Source organism: Carassius carassius, chromosome 21 (genome assembly GCF_963082965.1).
Source record: "Carassius carassius chromosome 21, fCarCar2.1, whole genome shotgun sequence".
Classification (NCBI taxonomy): Eukaryota; Metazoa; Chordata; class Actinopteri; order Cypriniformes; family Cyprinidae; genus Carassius; species Carassius carassius.
In genome coordinates, this window is record NC_081775.1 from 4,170,885 (window position 1) to 4,187,868 (window position 16,984).

Genomic DNA, 16,984 nt, shown 5'->3' on the forward strand with positions numbered 1-16,984 from the left:
GTGTCAAACGCAGCACTAAGATCCAATAAAACTAATAGAGAGATACACCCACGATCAGATGATAAGAGCAGATAATTTGTAACTCTAAGAAGAGCAGTCTCAGTACTATGATACGGTCCAAATCCTGACTGGAAATCCTCACATATACCATTTTTCTCTAAGAAGGAATATAATTGTGTGGATACCACCTTTTCTAGTATCTTGGACAGAAAAGGGAGATTCGAGATTGGTCTATAATTAACTAGTTCTTTGGGGTCAAGTTGTGGTTTTTTGATGAGAGGCTTAATAACAGCCAGTTTGAAGGTTTTGGGGACATGTCCTAATGACAATGAGGAATTAATAATAGTCAGAAGAGGATCTATGACTTCTGGAAGCACCTCTTTCAGGAGCTTAGATGGTATAGGGTCTAACATACATGTTGTTGGTTTAGATGATTTAACAAGTTTATACAATTCTTCCTCTCCTATGGTAGAGAATGACTGGAACTGTTCCTCAGGGGGTCTGTAGTGCACTGTCTGATGTGATACTGTAGCTGACGGCTGAATGGTTGCAATTTTATCTCTAATAGTATCGATTTTAGAAGTAAAGTAGTTCATAAAGTCATTACTGCTGTGGTGTTGGGAAATGTCAACACTTGTTGAGACTTTATTTTTCGTTAATTTAGCCACTGTATTGAATAAATACCTGGGGTTATGTTTGTTTTCTTCTAAAAGAGAAGAAAAGTAATCGGATCTAGCAGTTTTTAATGCTTTTCTGTAGGATATGTTACTTTCCCGCCAAGCAAAACGAAATACCTCTAGTTTTGTTTTCCTCCAGCTGCGCTCCATTTTTCGGGCTGCTCTCTTTAGGGTGCGAGTATGCTCATTATACCATGGTGTCAAACTGTTTTCCTTAACCTTCCTTAAGCGTAAAGGAGCAACTTTATTTAAAGTGCTAGAAAAGAGAGAGTCCATAGTTTCTGTTACATCATCAAGTTGTTCTGAGGTTTTGGATATGCTAAGGAATTTGGATACATCAGGAAGATAACTTAAAAAGCAGTCTTTTGTGTTAGAAGTGATGGTTCTTCCATACTTGTAACAAGAAGTAGAATTTACAATTTTGGCTATATGAATTTTGCAAAGAACTAAATAATGATCTGACATATCATCACTTGGCTGAATAATTTCAACACCATCAACATCAATTCCATGTGACAGTATTAAATCTAGAGTATGATTTCGACAATGAGTAGGTCCTGAAACGTGTTGTCTAACACCAATAGAGTTCAGAATGTCTATAAATGCTGATCCCAATGCATCGTTTTCATTATCAACATGGATATTAAAATCACCAACTATTAAAACTTTATCTGCAGCCAGAACTAACTCGGATGTAAAATCACCAAACTCTTTAATAAAGTCTGTATGGTGCCCTGTATACAGTAGCCAGTACAAACATAACAGGAGATTTATCATTAACATTTGTTTTTTTGGATAATGTTATATGAAGTACCATTACTTTAAACGAGTTATACTTGTAGCCTGCCCTCTGAGAAATCCTGAAAACGTTGTTATAAATTGAAGCAACACCTCCACCTTTGCCTTTTAGACGTGGCTCATGTTTATAACAGTAATCTTGGGGGGTGGACTCATTTAAAATAATGTAATCATCAGGTTTTAGCCAGGTTTCTGTCAAACAGAGTACATCTATATTATGATCAGTGATCATATTATTTACAAAAAGTGTTTTCGTAGAAAGGGATCTGATATTCAATAAGCCAAGCTTTATCATTTGTACAAGCTTTATTTGTAGTTTCTAGTTTGGGGAACAGACACAGTCTCTATAGTGTGATATCTAGGTGAAAGAGTCTCTATGTGCTGAGAATTAACTGACCTCTGTGACGGGAGGCAGCTAGCAGACGGTCGGTTTAGCCAGTTTGTCTGCTTCCTGACCTGGGCCCCAGTTAGTCAAGTATAAACACTAAGACTATTTGCCATATTTCTAGAGAGAAGAGTGGCGCCACCCCAGGAGGGATGAAGACCATCTCTTTTAAACAGGTCAGGTCTGCCCCAAAAGCTCGTCCAATTGTCTATGAAACCTATGTTATTCTGTGGGCACCACTTAGACATCCAGCCATTGAGTGATGACAATCTGCTATGCATCTCATCACCACGGTAAGCAGGGAGGGGACCAGAGCATATTACAGTGTCTGACATCGTGCTTGCAAGTTCACACACCTCTTTAATGTTATTTTTAGTGATCTCCGACTGGCGAAGTCGAACATCATTAGCGCCGGCATGAATAACAATCTTACTGTATTTACGTTTAGCATTAGCCAGCACTTTTAAATTTGCCAAGATGTCAGGCGCTCTGGCTCCCGGTAAACATTTGACTATGGTGGCTGGTGTCTCTATATTCACGTTCCGTACAATAGAATCACCAATAACTAGAGCACTTTCATCAGGTTTCTCAGTGGGTGCATCACTGAGTGGGGAGAACCTGTTTAATGTTTTGATCGGAACAGAAGAGCGGTGTTTTGACCCACGACTACGCTGCCTCACCGTCACCCAGTTACCCTGCTGCTGGGGCTCCGTTCCCGGAACCGAACAATGTACAGGAATCCCTGAGCTAGACGCATCCAAAGCCGTATCTAGAGCCCTAACATTTTTACTGTCCTCAATTAAAGTTTGGATGCGTGTCTCTAATTCTGAAATCTTCTCTGTCAGCCTAACTATTTCCCTACATTTATCACATGTGAATCCCTCATCAGCGACAGAGATAGATAAACTGTACATGTGGCAAGAGGTGCAAGAAACAATGATAGGAGAAGCCATTACTCACCGTGCTTGATGAAAATTCTTACTGCGGTTGTTTGATGAACTTGTGAAAAACTGGAGCGAGGGAGAGAAGAAAAGAAAACAGCGATAGGTTCGAATGAAAACGCTAATGACAAGCTAACGAGTGCTAACGCTTTGCAGGTGTACTGCACTCACGGAAATAAAATAAAAGTGAACGATCAAAGTTAATCTGATAAGATTGATCGATAATATCAGAAATATGGTGTGAATTAAGTTATATTTTACCACTTTAAAAAACAGAGAGTGATAGTAAGATAAAGATTCTAGAGAAAAAAATAAAATAAAAACAGCTACACGGAGCTACAATTTGCTACAGAAGGCCAACAGGAAGTAGAGAAAACACTGTCCAACAGCGACACCCGCAGGCCTTACTCTAGTGAACTTTTCCTTCACTAATTGCTCCTATTAATTTATTTTTCAGACTGAAACATCAGCTTTATAATATATTCGTATTTTATGTTTGACTAATTTACGTCAAAACCACAAGACATGATTTGGAGACCATGTAGCACATGTTTGCTTAAATACCCTGTTTCTGTTAGTCATATATTTCACTACAAGAGAGATGCAATTGCAGGTCATGCCAAATAGTCCAAAATACAACCAGCTAAATCCGCTTGTATAACAGGTAGAGGCCAGACTATCAGCAAACAGGTTATCTGAGGCGAAATGCAATAACCATTTTTTTTATTTTATTTTTTGGCCAGGTTCACCTTTCTCAGTGTAGCTTACAGCAGCAAGGAGCACTTTTTTACTCACCTGGTCAATGTTGGTATATTTGCTAAAAGCAACTTTGAAACTTAAGAGTAGATGCAAAGAAAAAAATTATTCCATTTTGGTTTAATTTGTCTTTATTGTACATTTTTGTTATTGTAATTATTCTTCTATCTTCTATCCACGATCTGAGTGGCGCCGATACAGGATGGCTGCCTCCGTGACGTGCTCTGCAGTTGTTTTTGTGTTTTTGTTAGTTTGTCCTGTCTTTAGTTATATTCCTGCAATCAGTTTCACCAGGGACGAATTGCTGGATATTCGGCAACACATATCTCCCGATATTTCACCGGTTTTCGACTATTCTGATGTTTTGCTGGACATTCTTGTCGGCGGAGCGGCTGCCCTGATCACACGCTTCAAGAGGACGCGCAGGCGGGGAAAGCGAGCGGGAGCGCTCGTGAGACTCAGAAAACGCGGATATCGAACGCCGTTGCCTAGCATCCATCTGGCAAATCTCCGCTCTCTACCCAACAAAACGGACGAACTGCTTCTGCTCTCTCGGACAAATAAAGATTTCTCCCACTCTGCTGCTCTGTGTTTCACGGAAACTTGGCTGAATGACACCATACCGGACAGCGCGCTCCATCTGCCGGACTTTCAGCTGTTTAGAGCGGATCGCGACGCAGAATCAACGGGGAAATCGCGCGGCGGCGGGACATGCTTTTACATCAATGAACGGTGGTGTACAGATGTAACTGTGTTAAAGAAGACGTGCTGCTCAAATCTCGAAACGCTCTTCATTAACTGCAAGCCTTTCTATTCGCCGCGGGAGTTTCATTCGTTCATTCTGGTTAGTGTTTACATCCCTCCTCAAGCGCACGTGAGCTCAGCTTTACAGAAACTCGCTGAGCAGATCACAGAGACAGAACAACAACACCCAGACTCTGTTTTAATCATTCTTGGGGACTTTAATAAAGCCAATCTCTCCCGTGAACTGCCAAAATACAGACAGCATGTTACTTGTCCCACAAGAGACAGTAATATATTGGATCACTGTTACACAACAATAAAGGATGCATTTCACTCTGTTCCACGAGCAGCTTTGGGACATTCTGATCACCTTCTGGTTCATCTTATACCGACCTACAGGCAGAAACTAAAATCAGCTAAACCTGTATTAAGGACTGTAAAAAGATGGACTAATGAAGCAGAGCAGGATTTACAATCTTGTTTTGACCTCACTGATTGGAGTGTTTTTGAAGCTGCTGCCACCGATCTGGACGAACTCACAGAGACCGTAACATCATATATCAGTTTCTGTGAGGATATGTGTATTCCTACCAAGACTCAACTAAATTACAACAATGACAAACCGTGGTTCACTGCAAAACTCAGACAGCTCCGTCAGGCCAAAGAAGATGCTTACGTGAAGGGGGACAATGTCTTGTATAAACAGGCTAAATACACACTGGAAAAGGAGATCAAAGTGGCAAAGAGGAATTATTCTGAAAAAATAAGGACTCAGTTCACTTCGAACGACTCCGCATCAGTGTGGAAAAGCCTAAAGAAGATCACCAATTACAAGACACCACCCCCCAGCACTGTGGAAAATCAACAACTGGCAGACGATCTGAACGAGTTTTACTGCAGGTTTGAAAGAACACCCATCACCTGCCCTGAACACCTCTCCACACAACCGTTCACACCAATAACAACTCCTGCAACCAACCCTGAATGCCTCTCCAAACAAACGTTCACACCATTCACAGCTCCTGCAACCAACCCTGAATGCCTCTCCACACAACCGTTCACACCATTAACAGCTCCTGCAACCCATCCTGATCACCTCTCCAATCAACCGCTCTCACCATTCACAACTCCTGCAACCAACCCTGAATGCCTCTCCAAACAACTGTTCACACCACTCACAACTCCTGCAACCCACCCTGAACACCTCTCCAATCAAGCGCTCTCACCATTCACACCTCCTGCATCCCCCCTCTCCCCCACACCTGCAATACAGATCAGCGAGGATGCGGTGCGCCAGGTCTTCAGGAAGCAGAAAAGGAAAAAAGCACCAGGCCCAGATTGTGTTACACCAGCCTGTCTGAAATCCTGTGCTGACCAGCTGGCCCCCATCTTCACAAAGATCTTCAACAGATCGCTGGAGCTGTGCGAAGTCCCTTCATGCTTCAAACGCTCCACCATCATCCCCATCCCAAAGAAATCCAAAATTACAGGACTAAATGACTACAGGCCTGTGGCTCTAACGTCTGTAGTCATGAAGTCATTTGAAAAACTGGTGCTGGCCCACCTGAAGGACATCACTGGACCCTTGCTGGATCCTCTTCAGTTTGCCTACAGAGCAAACAGGTCTGTGGACGATGCAGTAAACATCGGACTGCATTATGTTCTGCAACACCTAGACAGACCGGGGACCTATGTGAGGATCCTGTTTGTGGACTTCAGCTCTGCCTTCAACACGATCATCCCAAACCTCCTCCTGCCCAAACTAACTCAGCTCTCCGTGCCCACCTCCGTCTGTCAGTGGATCAACAGCTTCCTGACAGACAGGCAGCAGCTAGTGAGGCTGGGAAAATACACATCCAGCACCCGTACAATCAGCACCGGAGCTAACCAGGGCTGTGTTCTCTCCCCACTGCTCTTCTCCCTGTACACTAATGACTGCACATCTAAGGACCCCTCTGTCAAGCTCCTGAAGTTTGCAGATGACACCACACTCATCGGCCTCATTCAGGACGGTGACGAGTCTGCTTACAGACAGGAGGTTAAAGAGCTGGCTGTCTGGTGCAGTCTCAACAACCTGGAGCTTAACACGCTCAAAACAGTGGAGATGATCGTGGACTTCAGGAGAAACCCCCCTGCACTCCCCCCACTCACCATCATGAACAGCACTGTGACTGCAGTGGAGTCATTCAGGTTCCTGGGCACCACTATCTCTCAGGACCTGAAGTGGGACATTCACATTGACTCCATTGTGAAAAAGGCCCAGCAGAGGTTGTACTTCCTTCGCCAGCTGAGGAAGTTTAACCTGCCACAGGATCTGCTGAAACAGTTCTACTCCACCATCATCGAATCCATCCTCTGCACTTCAGTAACTGTCTGGTTCAGCTCAGCTTCTAAATCGGACCTCAGAAGACTACAGAGGGTAGTCCGGACTGCTGAGCGAATTATCGGTACAACCCTCCCATCTATTCAAGAACTGTACTTATCCAGAGTGAGCAAAAGGGCTGTTAAAATCACTCTGGACCCCTCACATCCAGCACACTCCCTCTTTGAACTGTTGCCATCTGGTCGACGCTACAGAGCACTGAGCACCAGAACGACCAGACACAGGAACAGTTTCTTCCCTCAGGCAATCCATCTTATGAACAGCTGATAATAACTGTGGGACACACTACACTATTTATATTTATATACACTACACTTTTTATCCAACACACATACTTAGCGTACACGTAAATCTTTTGCACATAATATACATGTACATACATGGAACACACTATACTACTTATATTTATATTTATATACACATACACTTATTTATCCAAACACACATACTTAGCGTACAGTTACAATTTTTCCACATAATATACATGTACATACATAAATGCTCTTTTTAATATACCTGCCATACATTGTCAATTTGTATATTGTCAATCCTTACCCACCTATTTGTATTTTTTTTTTAAAATAATTTTTTTTATTCCTTATTGTGTTTTTTGTTCTGTCGCTGTTATGTTGCACTGCGGAGCTCTGTCACGAAAACAAATTCCTCGTATGTGTGAACATACCTGGCAATAAAGCTCATTCTGATTCTGATTCTGATTCTGATCTGGAGAAATGTCTCCCCTTTACACTCATGAATGTATATGCAGCCAATGTCAGTGAGTAGCTGGTGAATAAGACATGTGCATGTGGGTTATCGATTCGAGCTATCAGTTGAGGAATAACCTGATTGAAAGGAAGAAGATAATACATTCTGTGTTTTCAAATGAAATTCTGCTATGTACAGTTTTTAGCAATACTGTTAGTATAAAAAGTATGCAAACATCCTTACTTCAAAGTACATTTGTTTTGGAAGCTTAATTGTGTAAGATAATAAGACTTGATGAATTTTCAGATCTAACTAAATCAAATCTGATAAAACCAGATGTGAAAAATGTTCCTATCTGCTGTCAGCAAAAACAGATTTTAAATATTTAAACTGTGACTATTTTAGTTGGAATCGAAACCCTTCTTATGTACAGAGAGCTGGAAATGGTCTTACCTGTAACCATGTGTCTATCTGAATGGTCTTAATACCTTCGACGAGAGCTTCACTCACCTCGGGCCAGTGGCCAAAATGAAAAGGTCAGGACTTAGGACTCTCAGGTAAATTTAAAGGAACATAGAGGTGCTTCTCAGTAAATTAGAATATCGTGGAAAAGTGCATTTATTTCAGTAATTCAACTCAAATTGTGAAACTTGTGTATTAAATAAATTCAGTGCACACAGACAGAAGTAGTTTAAGATGATTTTTGCTCACATCTAACAAAAACCCAACAATTTACTATCTTAACTAATTAGAATACTTCATAAAAACAATTAAAAAAACATTTTTAGTGAATTGTTGGCCTTCTGGAGAGTATGTTCAATTACTGTACATGTACTCAATACTTGGTAGGGGCTCGTTTTGCTTTAATTACTGCCTCAATTTGGCGTGGCATGGAGGTGATCAGTTTGTGGCACTGCTGAGGTGGTGTGGAAGCCCAGGTTTCTTTGACAATGGCCTTCGGCGCATCTGCATTTTTTTCAGACTTTAGGATCTTGGTTTCCAAATGAAATACAAAACTTGCTCTCATCTTAAAAGAGGACTTTCGACCACTGGGAAACAGTCCAGTTCTTCTTCTCCTTAGCCCAGGGAAAACTCCTCAGAAGTGGCTTAACAAGAGGAATACGACAACTGTACTTGAATCAATTTTGCTTGACAAACCTCATAAGGCTGTGATTCTCTCGGTTGGTTGTGCATCTTTTTCTTACACACTTTTTCCTTCCACTCAACACTCTGTTAACATGCTTGGATACAGCATTCTGTGAACAGCCAGCTTCTTTGGCAATGAATGTTTGTGGCTTACCCTCCTTAGTGAAGGGTGTCAATGATTGTCTTCTGGACAACTGTCAGATCAGCAGTCTTTCCCATGATTGTGTAGCCTAGTGAACCAAACTGAGAGACAATTTTTAAAGGCTCAGGAAACCTTTACAGGATCTTTGAGTTAATTAGCTGATTGGCATGTCACCATATTCTAATAATGCTGATATAGTGAATTGGTGGGTTTTTGGTAAATGCGAGCCAAAATCATCACAATTAAAAGAACCAAAAACTTAAAGTACTTCAGTCTGTGTGCATTGAATTTATTTAATACAACCCGAATTCCGGAAAAGTTGGGACGTTTTTTAAATTTCAATAAAATGAAAACTAAAAGACTTTCAAATCACATGAGCCAATATTTTATTCACAATAGAACATAGATAACATAGCAAATGTTTAAACTGAGAAAGTTTATAATTTTATGCACAAAATGAGCTCATTTCAATTTTGATTTCTGCTACAGGTCTCAAAATAGTTGGGACGGGGCATGTTTACCATGGTGTAGCATCTCCTTTTCTTTTCAAAACAGTTTGAAGACATCCAGGCATTGAGGCTATGAGTTGCTGGAGTTTTGCTGTTGGAATTTGGTCCCATTCTTGCCTTATATAGATTTCCAGCTGCTGAAGAGTTTGTGGTCGTCTTTGACATATTTTTCGTTTAATGATGCGCCAAATGTTCTCTATAGGTGAAAGATCTGGACTGCAGGCAGGCCAGGTTAGCACCCGGACTCTTCTACGACGAAGCCATGCTGTTGTTATAGCTGCAGTATGTGGTTTTGCATTGTCCTGCTGAAATAAACAAGGCCTTCCCTGAAATAGACGTTGTTTGGAGGGAAGCATATGTTGCTCTAAAACCTTTATATACCTTTCAGCATTCACAGAGCCTTCCATAACATGCAAGCTGCCCATACCGTATGCACTTATGCACCCCCATACCATCAGAGATGCTGGCTTTTGAACTGAACGCTGATAACATGCTGGAAGGTCTCCCTCCTCTTTAGCCCGGAGGACACGGCGTCCGTGATTTCCAACAAGAATGTCAAATTTGGACTCGTCTGACCATAAAACACTATTCCACTTTGAAATAGTCCATTTTAAATGAGCCTTGGCCCACAGGACACGATGGCGCTTCTGGACCATGTTCACATATGGCTTCCTTTTTGCATGATAGAGCTTTAGTTGGCATCTGCTGATGGCACGGCGGATTGTGTTTACCGACAGTGGTTTCTGAAAGTATTCCTGGGCCCATTTAGTAATGTCATTGACACAATCATGCCGATGAGTGATGCAGTGTCGTCTGAGAGCCCGAAGACCACGGGCATCCAATAAAGGTCTCCGGCCTTGTCCCTTACGCACAGAGATTTCTCCAGTTTCTCTGAATCTTTTGATGATGTTATGCACTGTAGATGATGAGATTTGCAAAGCCTTTGCAATTTGACGTTGAGGAACATTGTTTTTAAAGTTTTCCACAATTTTTTTACACAGTCTTTCACAGATTGGAGAGCCTCTGCCCCATCTTTACTTCTGAGAGACTCTGCTTCTCTAAGACAAAGCTTTTATAGCTAATCATGTTACAGACCTGATATCAATTAACTTAATTAATCACTAGATGTTCTCCCAGCTGAATCTTTTCAAAACTGCTTGCTTTTTTAGCTATTTGTTGCCCCCGTGCCAACTTTTTTGAGACCTGTAGCAGTCATTAAATTTTAAATGAGCTAATTAAGTGGATAAAAGTGTAAAATTTCTCAGTTTAAACATTTGCTACGTTATCTATGTTCTATTGTGAATAAAATATTGGCTCATGTGATTGAAATTCCTTTAGTTTTCATTTTATTAAAATTTAAAAAGCGGCCCAACTTTTCCGGAATTCGGGTTGTAAACGAGTTTCAAAATTTGAGTTGAATTACAGAAATAAATGAACTTTTCCACAACATTCTAATTTATTGAGAAGCACCTGTATACACGATCATACATAATGCAAAGCTATTTGATGATCTGCAAGTGAATCCAGTATATTTCAAATTATTTATGTTTGCATGGTGCTGTAAAGAAGAGAGTTACAAAATAGTTATAAAAAAAAATAAAATAAAGTAAATTCAAAAGCATCCATTATAGCATTTCTGGACATAGCATCTCATATCCTCATCATTCATGTTGGTAGTTATTAAACCATTTATCAAGAAACCACAACTTGATCTTCATTGGCTAATTATACACCCATCTCAAATCGTACATTTATGTCTAAAGTTTTCCAGAAAAGCTTTGTCTGCTCAAATGAGCTTTTTTTTGCTGATAAATGGCATTTATGAAGACTTTACAATCTAGACTCCATCATAGGACATAGACCCTTCTTGTCACAGTGACAAATTATTTTTTTGTGCCCCAAGGCTCTATTATTTTGCTTGTACTTAAATTCTCCAGGAGATAAATATAAAACACAATTACTTTTTAATTGTTATGCTGATATTACTCAGCTTTCTATTGCTCCAGAACGGATGAAACCGTAAACTATCGCTTCAGGCAAACTGTCACATGCAGATTTATGAAAGCATTGTAAAGCATGTTGTGAAGCATGACATAAACACATTTTAAAACAAGATGACAGGCTCTAAACAGACTATATACATGTTAAATTTAGAAATACAGCATTACTTTCACCTAGATGATTAGGGATCTGTTACCTCAGTGTGTCCTGTAAGTTATTTCCAAGTGAGAGTGAGATAGATCTGAAAAATCCCTGCACTGCAGGCACTGTGTACAAAAGGAGAGTCTTGGACAAATCCTGCAACCTAGCAAACATAGAATTCAACCTTAAACAATACATGAGTGTCAACATTAATAAAAATTATTTCATATGTAAATCCACATTATATCCTTCGCATGCACTTTTAAGCATGTTGCCTCTGTTAACTTCATGTTTTATCTGACTTCAAGATCTTAGGACTAATTGTCATTGCATTTGCTGTTTATTCTTCAAATGTCTGTTGATCAAAATTATTTTACTTTTCAAGCAATTCTGGGCTTTAAACTGTTGAGAGTTCCTTGATAATAGCAACAGTCTGCATATTTATTCATTTAGCAGTGTAAACACATTGAAGATCAAAGATGATAACTCAATTTTATTCTTGGCCAATTTTAAACTTGTTTACTTGTTTTAGACTTATTTACTTATTTTAGAAAATTGTTTACAAGTTGTTTAGAAATGGAGTAAAGGTGAAAGCTGGTGATGGTTCACACACAAGCTTCTAATAACACTTCAGTGTTGAGGCCTGGATTTAGTTTGTTGCTTACTTCATTGACTTTCTTCTGTCTGGGGGAGGGTACAGGATTGTGTTCTGTCCTGTCAGCCTCACTGTCACTGTTATATTGGCTTCGTTGTCAGCACTGGAACCGCTTGCGTGTCGCAGTTTCTTCTTTTCATTACGACCCTGGTTCTAGTGCTTGTAGTGAAGCACAGCCTCAAAGTTCATTACTGCCCAAGCATGCCAGGCCTGCAGAGGAAAAATGCTTTATTTCATTTTATGACAACACTGAAAACAACAGCACTTTAAATGTAAATAAAATGGCACCTGCATAGAAACAGCAGCATGATAAATAATATGAATGCTTGATCATGACTAAGAAACATCTTTTCTCAAAAAGATCATCAGAAAAATTCAAGCTAAATGCTTCTGATTAAACTTACATTCATATAGTCAAATAAAGTTTTATTTGATTTACAAGGAACAAAATTACCATTGTTATATATATATAAACAATGGTAAAAGTAGCACATTTAGATTGCATTCTGTGTGAGCAGCCCTTTATCAGACATCCCAACCTGCAAAAAGTCATTTCAGGGAGGTATCCCTAGATCCCTAGGAGATCCCTAAAGTTTAAAGACTTAAGTCTCAAACCCAAAGAGATTTTCTTTATAAAAGTTAAGACTCGACCACGCTCTCCTAAAATGGCTTGTTTAAACATGGATCCACATCCACCTGAGGGGATCCTACATCACGATATGGGAAGATTTTCATAACGCTGCCTAAATGTTCACGCAAAGAAGGCATAAAATTATTGCTGCTGCCACTGCCGCCGCTGCCATGTTGTGAAGAGGCTGTGTGTTTCATTGCGAAAGAGAAAATACTTAGCCTTCCAAAAGAGGACATCACTAGAAATCCTGATTGTTAGAAAAGTGGTTAAGTTGTATCTACAATACTGTTCAACCCAAATTCAGATGTGTGCAGCACATTTTATGGAGGACTGTTTCCAGATCTTAGGAGTAGACTACAATGCCGGTTGTTCTGACTCACAGTCTGTAAGTACATTTATTTATTTAAAGGATTTCCCACTGGTGATTCAAACGCTAGTTTTGAACAGTGAAGAGAGTAGTGCTTGTTGTTTGTAATTTCTCCGATCACAGATGCAGACATGGTTTTATTTTTATGCGGCGCAATGCAAACCAACGCGTAAAAAGACAGTATAAGTCATTATAATCCGTAATTATGTCCTCACTGGATGCAACAAAGCCCTTGTTTGTAATGAGTGTTACTGGTTTTGTCTCGTCATGCTGATGATTTGTACTACCCTGTCAGATATTGATACCTCCCATTAAAACAGATGCTATCATTATTCGGAAGCAAAATCCTTTATTAACATGTACACCTACCACAAACCTAAACTTTGCTCAGCTTTGCCTCGCAGATGTGTTACATTTGATGGCTGCAATCGGGGAAAATGAAAGAAAAACAATGTATTTAAAATATTTTATATTGACAGATGGAAATTTAGTAGGCCTACTCATTAAGTTATGTGCATTTCTTAGAAAGAATTTAAGCAGGATAAATGTCAATGAGCCTGTGCTTAATTTTTCTCTAAGCTACACAGTATTACACCATATTTTAGATTTTAAACATTTAACAGGTGTGCAGTATTTTTATATAATATGAATTATGTGTTATATTATCCTAAAGAAATGGTGGTTTACTTTTCATTGGTGCTTTAAAAGTGGTAGCCTATTTTAGTGAACTACGCTACATGGATCTATATGCAGAGTGTCAATATTCTCATGTATTAGGTCTATATTTGTAAATGTTTTATTTGTATTTAAAATGAATGCATTTTTGACACACCATTACTTGCTTTTATACAAAATAAGTAAAACTCCAAAATAAATAAATAAATAAATAAGTAATTGTAGCCATATTTAAATGCAGGAGTGTATGCATATGACTCCTTCAAATATCAGATTGCAAGATTTGCACAAGGTGCAAGGTGATAGCACCCTGTCGTGAGGCCAGCACGAATGAGGGCCTATAGCTTACACAGATTACACTGGGTAGCATATTCCAGCTGGATGTATGCTAGCAGGCTGCCCTCCCGTGGGAGGACTTACAGAAGGCAGGTATCCACCAAGGTAGTGATACATAAGAACTCTGAGGTACCCAGCCCACAGGGTGGAAATTTCAATGACAGAGCTGGCAAGGGGCTTGCCAAGGGAAAGACACATGGTGCGAAAATACTTACTGTGGACGTAGGCATGTGGGATTGCCCAGAAAAGGGGAATCACAACATATGGAGGCACCTAGTCCCACACAGGGCTGACCAAGGGGCATGTACGCAAGTGCTGGACATCAACAGTGCTGGAGGAACCCAGGGTTCTGACTGAGGAACTCACCTGAGGGGAATAGCGCACGCATCCAGTCCGCGGAGTGGAATGGCGCAGCAAGCGGATTGATACCGAACATTTCCTTACTGGCCCGAAGGGGCGAGTACCCGGAAGGACACGGGCTCTACACAGAGATTATAAAATCTCGCGAATGTGTTAGGTGTCGCCCAGCCTGCAGCTCTACAGATGTCTGTTAGCGAGGCGCCATGCCACTATCCACAACAACATGTCTGGACGCCGGTTCTAGGGGCACGCGAGCCTGTAGAAACGAGGGGTCCAACCACGGAGTGAAGTTTCGGCGGCAGACCGGAGTGATGGTCACTCGGAGCATGCCATTGCCATGCCCATCTCGGGACTCGGTCGTGGAGCCATTGCTGAAGTGGTCTCATATGGAGTAACCGGGACCGGCTCCATCGCACCCTTTGCCAGCAGGGTCGTGTCGCTGAAGAGAAGAGAGTTTCAGCTTTCTACCGTGTCGCTGAAGAGGCCATCCTGGGAGACCGGGGAGTTGAGGAGCTGAGCCCGATCAGACTCCCTCATGTCTGCCAGGTTCAGCCATAGGTGGCGCTCCTGGACCACCAAAGTCGACATCACCTGACCCAAGGAGTGCGCAGTGACCTTCGTCACCCGGAGAGCGAGGTCGGTAGCAGTGCGTGCCTCCTGCAAAACTCCTAGGTCTTGCAGGAGGCAATTCAGCAGTGACTGAGCGCTCATTCGTAAGCCACGCGAACATGGCGACCGAGTCTATTTCCATACCGAGAAAAGAGATCCTCTGCACAGGGGAGAGCTTGCTCTTTTACCAGTTGACCTGAAGACCCCTGTGCTCGCACAACCGCTCTCGAGAGTGAGCTAGGATCAGCCAGTTGTCGAGGTAGTTGAGGATATGGACACCTTGATCCCTGAGAGGAGCCAGGGCTCCCTCCGTGACCTTAGTAAAGACGCGGGGAGACAGGGCCGACCCGAATGGGAAAACCTTGTACTGAAATGCCTGCCCCTCGAAAGCAAACTGAAGAAACGGTCTGTGTCAAGGCAGAATGGAGACATGAAAGTACACATCCTTCAGGTCGATCGCTGCAAACCAATCCATCAGACGAATGCATTCGAAAATGCTCTTGGGCGTTAGCATCTTGAACGGGAGGCTGTGCAGAGCTCGGTTCAGGGCACGCAAGTCCAGGATTGGCCATAACCCACCTGTCTTCTTGGGTACTATGAAGTAAGGGCTGTAAAAGCCAGACTTCATGTCGGCTGGAGGGACCGGCTCCATCGTGCCCTTTGCCAGCAGGGTCGCGACCTCCGCCCGCATGACAGGGGCATCTTTGCCCGCAGGGGGGCACCCTTGGTGACGAGCCGGCTGAGGTGGCTGTGCCGGCGGCAGTGTGGAGGCAGCAGTGGAGGCAGCAGCTTTCTACTGTGTCGCTGAAGAGGCCATCCTGGGAGACCGGGGAGTTGAGGAGCTGAGCCCGATCAGACTCCCTCATGTCTGCCAGGTTCAGCCATAGGTGGCGCTCCTGGACCACCAAAGTCGACATCATCTGACCCAAGGAGCGCGCAGTGACCTTCGTCGCCCAGAGAGCGAGGTCGGTAGCAGTGCGCGCCTCCTGAAAAACCCCTGGGTCTTGCAGGAGGCAATTCAGCAGTGACTGAGCGCTCATTCGTAAGCCACGCGAACATGGTGACCGAGTCTATTTCCATACCGAGAAAAGAGATCCTCTGCACAGGGGAGAGCTTGCTCTTTTCCCAGTTGACTTGAAGACACCTGTGCTCGCACAACCGCTCACGAGAGTAAGCTAGGATCAGCCAGTCGTCGAGGTAGTTGAGGATATGGACACCTTGATCCCTGAGAGGAGTCAGGGCTCCCTCCGTGACCTTAGTAAAGACGCGGGGAGACAGGGCCAACCCGAAAGGGAGAACCTTGTACTGAAATGCCTGCCCCTCGAAAGCAAACTGAAGAAACGGTCTGTGTCGAGGCAAAATGGAGACATGAAAGTACGCATCCTTCAAGTCGATCGCTGCAAACCAATCCATCGGACGAATGCATTCGAAAATGCTCTTGGGCATTAGCATCTTGAACGGGAGTCTGTGCAGACCTCGGTTCAGGGTACCCAAGTCCAGGATTGGCCATAACCCACCTGTCTTCTTGGGTACTATGAAGAAAGGGCTGTAAAAGCCAGACTTCATGTTGGCTGGAGGCACCAGCTCCATCGCGCCCTTTGCCAGCAGGGTCACGACCTCCCCGCGCATGACAGGGGCATCTTTGCCCACCATCGTCGCGCGGACACCCCGGAACCTGGGGGGACGCCGGGCAAACTGAATCGCGTAGCCGAGCCTGAGCATCCAGATGAGCCAGCGGGAAGGCCTGGGAAGCTCTAGCCAGGCTCCCAGAAACCGAACCAGCAGGGTCAAGGGAACTACAGGCGTACCCACAGTGGGGCAGCGCGGTGGAGCAGACATGGGAGGCATAGCGTCCCTTAGCGGGGGCGGAATGCGGGCACTCGTCTGACTCCAACAAGGGGAGAGGAGAACAAGATTGGTGAGGAAGCACGTCGCCAACTTCGTTCGTGGCCTCTTGGGACCCGGAGGTAGAGGAAACAGCTCTTTTAGTGAAGGTTTGGGTACCACCGGCCGCAGGGCCAGT

General features: G+C 42.7%; 1 pseudogene; it reads right to left on the minus strand.

Annotated features, from left to right (window-relative positions):
* LOC132098233 (serine/threonine-protein kinase mTOR-like) overlaps positions 1-16,984 on the minus strand; it is a 121,744-nt pseudogene that overhangs the window by 58,516 nt on the left and 46,244 nt on the right.